The sequence below is a fragment of the Cyanistes caeruleus genome, chromosome 3 (assembly GCF_971803275.1).
Source record: "Cyanistes caeruleus chromosome 3, bCyaCae1.hap1.1, whole genome shotgun sequence".
Classification (NCBI taxonomy): Eukaryota; Metazoa; Chordata; class Aves; order Passeriformes; family Paridae; genus Cyanistes; species Cyanistes caeruleus.
In genome coordinates, this window is record NC_141703.1 from 6,381,314 (window position 1) to 6,389,360 (window position 8,047).

At 41.1% G+C, this 8,047-nt stretch overlaps 1 long non-coding RNA gene across 1 annotated transcript; it reads left to right on the forward strand.

Moving 5' to 3' along the window:
* The first annotated feature begins 200 nt into the window (after positions 1-200).
* Positions 201-5,089, forward strand: LOC147653908 (uncharacterized). Its single transcript, XR_015284047.1, has 2 exons — positions 201-281; positions 1,908-5,089. It is a non-coding gene; the product is annotated as an uncharacterized LOC147653908 (long non-coding RNA).
* The last annotated feature ends 2,958 nt before the right edge of the window (positions 5,090-8,047 follow it).

The following is an 8,047-nucleotide window of genomic DNA, read 5'->3' on the forward strand; positions in this document are numbered from 1 at the left end:
CCACCCTGGCTGACATGCAGGTAGTCACCAGCATTGAGCACACTGCATATTGCAGCATAAACACACCTCTTGCCCTCAGAAACACAACCCAGCCCACCCCAAGAGTCAGAGTGAGAACAGCTGCGGTTCTGGCTTAGTTGATGGGGCTTAGTCCATCTGTATGACCAAAGTGCAATGCAGCTACATAAAATATAGCTTGTGTCTAGGGGAAGGCTGGAGGCAGGAGAAGGGAAGACACAAATCACCCAGGCACAGAAAGGAAGAAATAATGAGGAAAGCAGGTATTTATAATTTTGTTTTCCACTGCAAGGACACCTACACCTTACCCACAACAACAGGAGTGTATCAAACACTCGGATCAGTTAGAACTGGGGGGTTGGGAGGTGAAATTTTTGCCTGGCTCTTTCCATTTTAATGGAAGTGTTACTCTGTCTCACTAGCTGAAACTCAAGGAGCCTCCTGAGAAAGAGGTAGCCCCTCCACTGCCACTCAGGATGAATACATTCATTTAAAGACAAAACAAATGTGTTTGTCCTTGAAACAACTGTGACACTGCTGGCTGGAAGAGTTGTTTGCATTTAAAATGGTATGAGAATGTGAAGTGTGAAAGCTATATATACAACATAGACTAGAGAAGAGCAGCCTTTCCTTATTAGGAGGATTTATTTCTTTTTTTCTTTTTTTTTTTTCCATTTGGAGCCACACTTCACCAGGACAGCAGGTACCGATCGCGTTCTTCCTTTGTGTCCCAAAACGCAGGAGGGTGTTTGCCTAAACATGCAAGCACAGAGGCAAGACTTGTGTATTTTATATAGGAAACTGCTTTTGTTTGCTGCCAGTAGGATACACAATGTGCTCTCTACAGGGGATCAAGATGTAGGGTTGTACAAACACCAAGCAGCAATGCCTTACATAACCGGCCCTGGGGGAGAGCTGTGTGTCATGAGGAGAAACAGTTTTGCTAGGAAAGGTAAAACACAAGAGGTAATATAGAATTCATGGAAGAAAACAAGAGGCTGGTGGAAAACACAAACCCAAAGAAAACAAAGTCTCTGTGCAGATTATCAGCAGGCAGATGGCTCAGTCAGAGCAGGTTCACAGTCAATTCACTGCTTATTGCAGCGACTGCATCCCTAACTCTTCCCTCGTGGGGTTTGCCTGTCTGCCAGCAGCAGCAGGTGGGAGGGCAGTGGGCTCCAGCCTCTCCCACATGGCATTAAAGGCTGGGGATGCTGCAGTGGTGCTGGAGATGGGACCAGCTCTGGGGTGGAAGTAGAAGTCCACTCTCTGCATGGTTTGGGGAAAGGGGTTGCTCTGAGGCTGGGGGAGAACCCAAGGATGGACAGAGTCCCCTGAGTGAAGTGCTGGGCAGGAGGACCTGGGATCTTGGGGACCTGTAAATGCACCTTTGCTCCCATCACAGGACTGTCTGGGGGTGGGATAAGAACAAATACATTGGGTTCCCCCTATGAGGGCTGTTCAGAAACTCTCTGTTCCCATAAAAGCCACTGTGGACCTACACGATCAAAATAACCCCACAATGACAGGACATGGTGCAAGTTTTGTTCATGAATGAATAGATGGGTTCCCCCATGGGTGAACTGGAAAGAAAGATCCTCTGGGAAGAGAGAGAGAGAGAAACTGGATGAAAGAAATGGGCTTGTAATGTTTTGACAGCCTAAAACTTTCCATGCAAGAAGGTCATTCAGTGGTGGGCCTGGCAAGAAATGCAACCAGTTGTGACCAGCGGCAGTTTTTCTAAACCTGAATCAAGAGAGCACAGTGAGAATATCACTGATCCTCTCAGAGAGTACCCCAGAACTGCAGATGCTCCCTGATGCACCAACAACAGCTTCTTGCATTTTAAGCCACCCCATTAACACTTATTTGTCTTTGGGACACTCCAGGACATCAAGTGACCTCTTGAGAGCCTTGCAGAGCACAAGGAGAGCTGGTACAGGAAATCAGCCTCAGCAGTACAGTCCATCCAAAAGGAAGAAATTAGGGCCTAGGAAATGAAGAGCCTTCCTCCTCCAGCTTCCCACCAGCACTGCCTTCAAGGGTGAGCTCTCTCTATACAGATATTTTGGAAATGCAGGGCACTGTAAGGAGCTGAATGTCTTAACCAAGACATCAGTAAACACCCCAGCCAAGTGTTCTCTCCAATGATGTACATTATTCCTGCCACTTCACTGAGGCTCCTTCACCTGACAGCAAGCGTTTGCCGACCATCGCTGCAGAATTCCAATGAAAAGATGGAAATGAAAAGATGGAAAACCTAATGTAAGCTGGAAGCAGCAGTGAACTGCCTGGTGCTAAGCAGGGAAATGGGTTTGATTTTTGTAGATGTCTTTTGCACTTCAGAGAAGTACTGTAATTGTAGATACCAAACTGAGTAAGAAATAGCAGTTCTGCTGCCAGCACAGACGAAACACTCCCCAAAGCCTGTTATTAATAGAAAGGCAGGGGCATTGCCGGCAAGATAAAAAGGTCAGGGAGAACTTTTAGCCATTTTCCAATTAAAAAGGGGAAAAAAAAAGGAAAGTCATTCTAGACATATTCTGAGGTGAAGCAGAAGTCAGACTCATAGCAAACTTGCAGACTGTGGATACAAATGTCCTGAACACCAAATCTGGCCGGAGCAGGGACACCCTGGCTGGCTCCCATCCGCTCCCATCCCGAGCCCTGCAGCTGGGAACACAGGGTGCTGCTGCCCTGAGCAAGAGCTCTGTGCCCTGGGCTGAAAGCACTGAAAGAGCAGGGGGATTTCAATGCTGCTGCTGTTGAAGGCAGTAGAGCTTTGCTGAGAACTCAAGAACTAGTTAGGAGATACTCCAGATCTGCTCCTACACCTTCTCTGTGAAAAATGTTCACAAGACTCAAAGCCTCGGAACTGGCAGAATTTTTTTGGTAAAAAAGTCAAAAATTGCATCCCAAAGTTCCCAGCCTGAAAACCTGAATGAGATCAGGGGAATAAAAGAATCTCCTCACTCAAAAGATGCAAAACAATTTGTATTGAAAATAGCAAAATCACAGAAAAAGACCATACAACAAACCCCGTGGAGAACAGATGCCTAAAAAGAATTTCAAGAATTTCTATAAGAGGATGGTTTTGTAAGAAGTGACTTTTCTACTCCTTTGTAGTATTTTATCTTATGTATAGGCTTCCTAAAAATGAAAATATGGAACCAACATACCCTCCACCTTTTTCCTAAAACTGCCTTTTTTTTCTTTTTTTTTTTAATAGCACTAACTGAACCGAATATCAACCTGAAACCCTACTTTTAATGAACTCTGTGGAACCTGAATTCAATTTGCAATCACAGAAATATTTGATCCTGGATTTGGCAACTTCAATTTATGCTTGCAGGTCAGACACAACCATTAAATCTTTTCCAGAAGTATTTCAAGCCCAGAGTCTGAAATTATTTGTGGTATTGGTTTAAGTGCTTGCAGAAATGGATCATAATATACTTCTGAAAAAGGATTAATTGTTAATCTGTTAGGAAAAGGTGTCTGAACTACAATTGCAAAATAATTTTCAAGCATGTAACATTTTCTTCCAGCCAACAAGAGAAAATCCTGAATGTCTGAAAGTATTTTTTAGAATTTTGCCTCAAAACCTTGACTTTTATATTTTGTCAGGACCTTGATAAAAGACGAGTTCATGATTTAAAATATTTCAGAATGAAACCTCAAGAAATGGTAATTTCAGCTATATTCCTTGATTCCTTAGTAGCTTGTAAAACTCAAACTGAACCCATGCAAACTGACAATGAAATAGTGACTGAGAAAACTGCAAAACATAAAATATACTTTAACCTCCCAATAAAAATCTATAATTATTCTTCCATTTTTTTAAAGCACTGCAAATGGACTAATAACTTTTCAGAATTACAGCTTTATTTCAATCTCCATCAAATCAGTAGAGTATTAAGAGACTATTAGAATATATAGAGAAAAAATAATTTCTTACTTTGATAGGAAAACTTCACTCTTAACATAAAAATGTGATAAGATGGAAAGATAATTTATGTAGTTCTATTATTTAGTTAAATAATTTATCTCTTCCAAAATATATATGATATTTTAAGAGGCTATATTCCAGTCCAAACAATTTTTGATAACAGATTACATCAGATACCAACATATCATTAAGGGTCAGTTTTCCTTTTGATATAAATCACTAGAATCTATCATAGAGACTATTCAGTATGAGAGGTAAAAAATATTTATAGCTCTTTGAAAAATAAATGTTTAATGAGTATGTTTTAATCTCGCACAATTGAGAAATTATAAACACAATAATTTCAAAAAGAACTAAAATATCAGATGCTCAGTAAATGCTTTTTATTTTATAACAATGTACTTCATCATATACAATAATCATATAAATCATATTCAATTATAAAACAAGACATTTCATCGTGGAATAATTTTCTCAAAATATATTTTATATTCAAATTCAAAACAACTGAACAAAGTGAAATTTAAAATCCTCTTTTTAGGGGGAAAAGCCCAATCAAATTCTGTAACAATAAACATGGAATTTTTTTCCATACTTTTTCTTTTCAAAAGTAACACTGTATTTATTTGGATGTTTTATGTTCTCCCCCATGCTCAATAACATCCCCTTTTTAATTCATAGAATCATGGATCATCAGACGAAAAACAGCAAACATAAAGACAGGCAAATTGCCAACAATCTTAGGTGGTTTTCACTGTTAAAAATCCTGAGTTGTGAACACTCTTAAAACCCATAAATTACTGTTTGGGAAGTGTTCCAGGTAGTCTGTACAGAAGGAAAATGTAAGGAAAATGTAAGGCTTTTTTTCCCTAGAGTGAATGGATGTCCATTTTCAGATCTGGGCCTCGCGTTCTTTGATCTGCTCTTTCCTTTATACCTTATATAGTACAAAAATAAAAAAAAAAAGGTCTGAAATTGGTTGAAATCCAAACAGGTCACCTGTGCAAAGCTGCTTTGTACCTTGACAAGGTCCTCCCCCTGTCTCAGCTATGTGGGAGCAGTTCCCAGCCTCTCATGCAAGTCAGGGCAATTCTGCATTCCCTGATCTAAACAAATATTGCATGAGGTACGTCTTGATGGGGACTTAGGGATGTTTCAAAAACGACAGGAAATCACATCCTAGCAGTACCCCAGGCTCAGCACAGCATTACCTGCCTACGTGCGTGCTGCTGCTGTGTGAAAGCTGGGGACAGGGTGCTCTGTTAGCTTTGTGCTCACACACAGGAAGGAGAGATTAATGGAAAGGATTTCCTATGCACATATGAGGCACAAAAAAAAAAAAGTCTTCGGCTAGTAATCTGATTTTGGAGTACAATTAAAGAAAAAAATTACACAAGGTATAGGGAATTAACAGGTTCCATATCTTTGTATCAGTCCTAACATTAATTTTGGGTGCCATTTCTATGCCATAACAAAGGGCAAAGGCTGCAGCTCAGGTAACCAAACACCTCCATGTATTGCAGGGAAGTCTGTATTGCAGGGAAGTCTGTTCCTATAATCTGAGGAGCACAGAGAAGTTCCTCATAGCTCATGTGCTCCCTGAGGCAGTATTAATTCACAGTAATGATTATTATGGAATGACTATAATAAAAAATGACTAATCATTCATTAATGATTATAATAAGTGTTTCATTTTGCATGGATGACAGCCTTGTGCCAGGCAGTGGGAAATATCTGCTTCCCCTAGTGTTGCCTAATTGTCAGTGTATCAATCTTTCTCATGCTCAAGGAAGTGGCCAACATAAACCATTTACTACAACAGATAATACCAGCAGCTATTGCTTTATTTCAAATGAAAGGTGCTCATCCCTTAGACCTGAAGGTATTGATTTAAAATCCCACTAATCCTGGCTGGGAAATGCTGTATAATGGACCAACATTTTCCACATAGGTTTTGTTAGAATGTCCAGTTAAAATACAGAAGAAGAAACCCCCCAATTTCCACATGCTCTTAAAAGATTTTAAGCAATTTTAACATAAGCCTTTCTTTCTTCTTTAACTTCTTAATTTTAAAATTCAGCCAATTATCAACAACAATAAGGATGGAGAAAGGTACAAATGTGTCCTCTATACAGAAATAAAATATATTTTTTTTACTGTATAAAAATTTCCAAGAAGCAAATGCCTTTTTCCAGTAGCACTGCCAGAACATTATAGATTTTTCTGGTCCCCTCATGTCTCCACTACTCTTTTCCAGCATCAGTGCTTGCAAGCTATGCTTCCTCTGGTTCAGAAGGTAGCTGGTGAGTAAATTGTATTGATTTCCTTCACCCCTCCATGTTCTTGGCTCACCTTCTCCCTCCACATCCACCTTCCTTCAATTACCTCAGCAAGGCTTTGCTGTCCAGCTCTGACTGTGTTACCCAGACAGAACCCCTGCAGCAGGGTCAGTTCCTCCATTCCTGTGCCTGATCCCAGCACTTGTGCAATTCCCTCTGCTGATCCTTGCAAACTGGGAAGACAACGCTGCCAGAATCTGTGAATCCATCAGTTCCTCCTCCCCTGAGCCACCTGCCAGGGTGGTCTTCACCTGGGACTGGGCTGGTACTTGGCTTCCCCCGTTCAGACTCTGCTGGGTCTCATCCATATGCCTGTTTCTGCCTCCAAGTGTTTCTCCTTATGGATTACACCACGTTGTGCCTGGCAGACAGACTGTCACCAAAAAGAAGGGCCAAATTCAGGAGCAGAATGTTCAGAAATGGGCACTCACAAGAGCATCAGCAAGAACTGACTAAAAAATATATCAACCTGGAGACCTCCAGCTTTCCTACTTCGGTTTGTCTTTTTCCTGGCATTTTTTGCCACTAAAGGGAAATGAGGAAGGAGTCACAGGCACTTATACTTTCCATATTAAGAGTAGTTAGGGACACTTTGTTTGTTTGTTTGATTGATTGATTGTTTTTTTGTGGTGGTTTCTTTATTTTGTTTTTGTGGAGAGTTTTTGGTTGGTTCTTGTGTTCGGTTGGGGTATTTTTTGGTTGGCTGCTTGGTTGCTTGGTTTGGGTGTTTTTATTTATAAATTTTGAGTGGTATCTCTCAGTTTTTGTGAAGATTAAGTGGGTGCATAAGATGTGTCTCAAACACAGCGGTGCTGCCTTTCCTTTGCTGCTGTCCCTGGGATCAAAGCTGCCCTGAGCATGAGATGGTGACAGGAAAGGCCTTACTCTCTTTCTTTGTTGTTGAGAAGCAGGTCTGGGTTTGCACTTTCCTCTTGCTTCTTTTTTGTCATCTGGTGCTACTGCACAGAAAGCCTCAGCTGCATAGAAATTAGGCAGTTTCTCCCAAATTTACATTTCTCATGAAGCTTTATTCCAACCAACAAGATCCCTTATTTATGCAGAAGACGGATACTCCTGTGGGTAGGGCTGCAGTCCAGGCCTTCAGAGATGTGCTCTGAGCTTCTCATGTGGCTGGGGGGTTGTGTTATCACCATGCCCTGTCCCTATCTCTACAGAGCATTTTCATATTTCACCCTGGTTCTGGGAGTACAAAATACCTGGGAGATGCTCTGCTGTCACCCTGAGTGCTGTGGAGAGACAGAACTGCCAGCTTGTGACAGGGACTTGCTGGAAAGATTCCCAATTTCTTGCTGGGTTCAGCTAACAGTGGTTTCCTAGTGTTGCACACAAGCATTATGGCTGGATGAGCTTTAAATGACCTGGAGAACAGATATTTGACAAAAATGTGCCTTTTGAATAGTTCTGCAGTGTGGGTACCATGCTTTACATCCCCACACTATTCCTTTCTTGTGGAGGACAGCAGGGATCCCACAGTCTTTGGTCTCCAACTCAAACTGCATGAATATAACACATATTCCAAACTCCCCATCTATGATCATGGAGCCAGAGTCTGAATCATTTGTAGACATGAACTAAAAACCTGCATTCCTGTCATAAATTACATTTACACAAATATACCTATATGTGTGCCCATATGTATGCATGCACCTTTATGAATTCAGTTATAAAAATATATTTTTATCATCATCCTATAAGACTTGACAGTCAGCAGCTGCCTGAG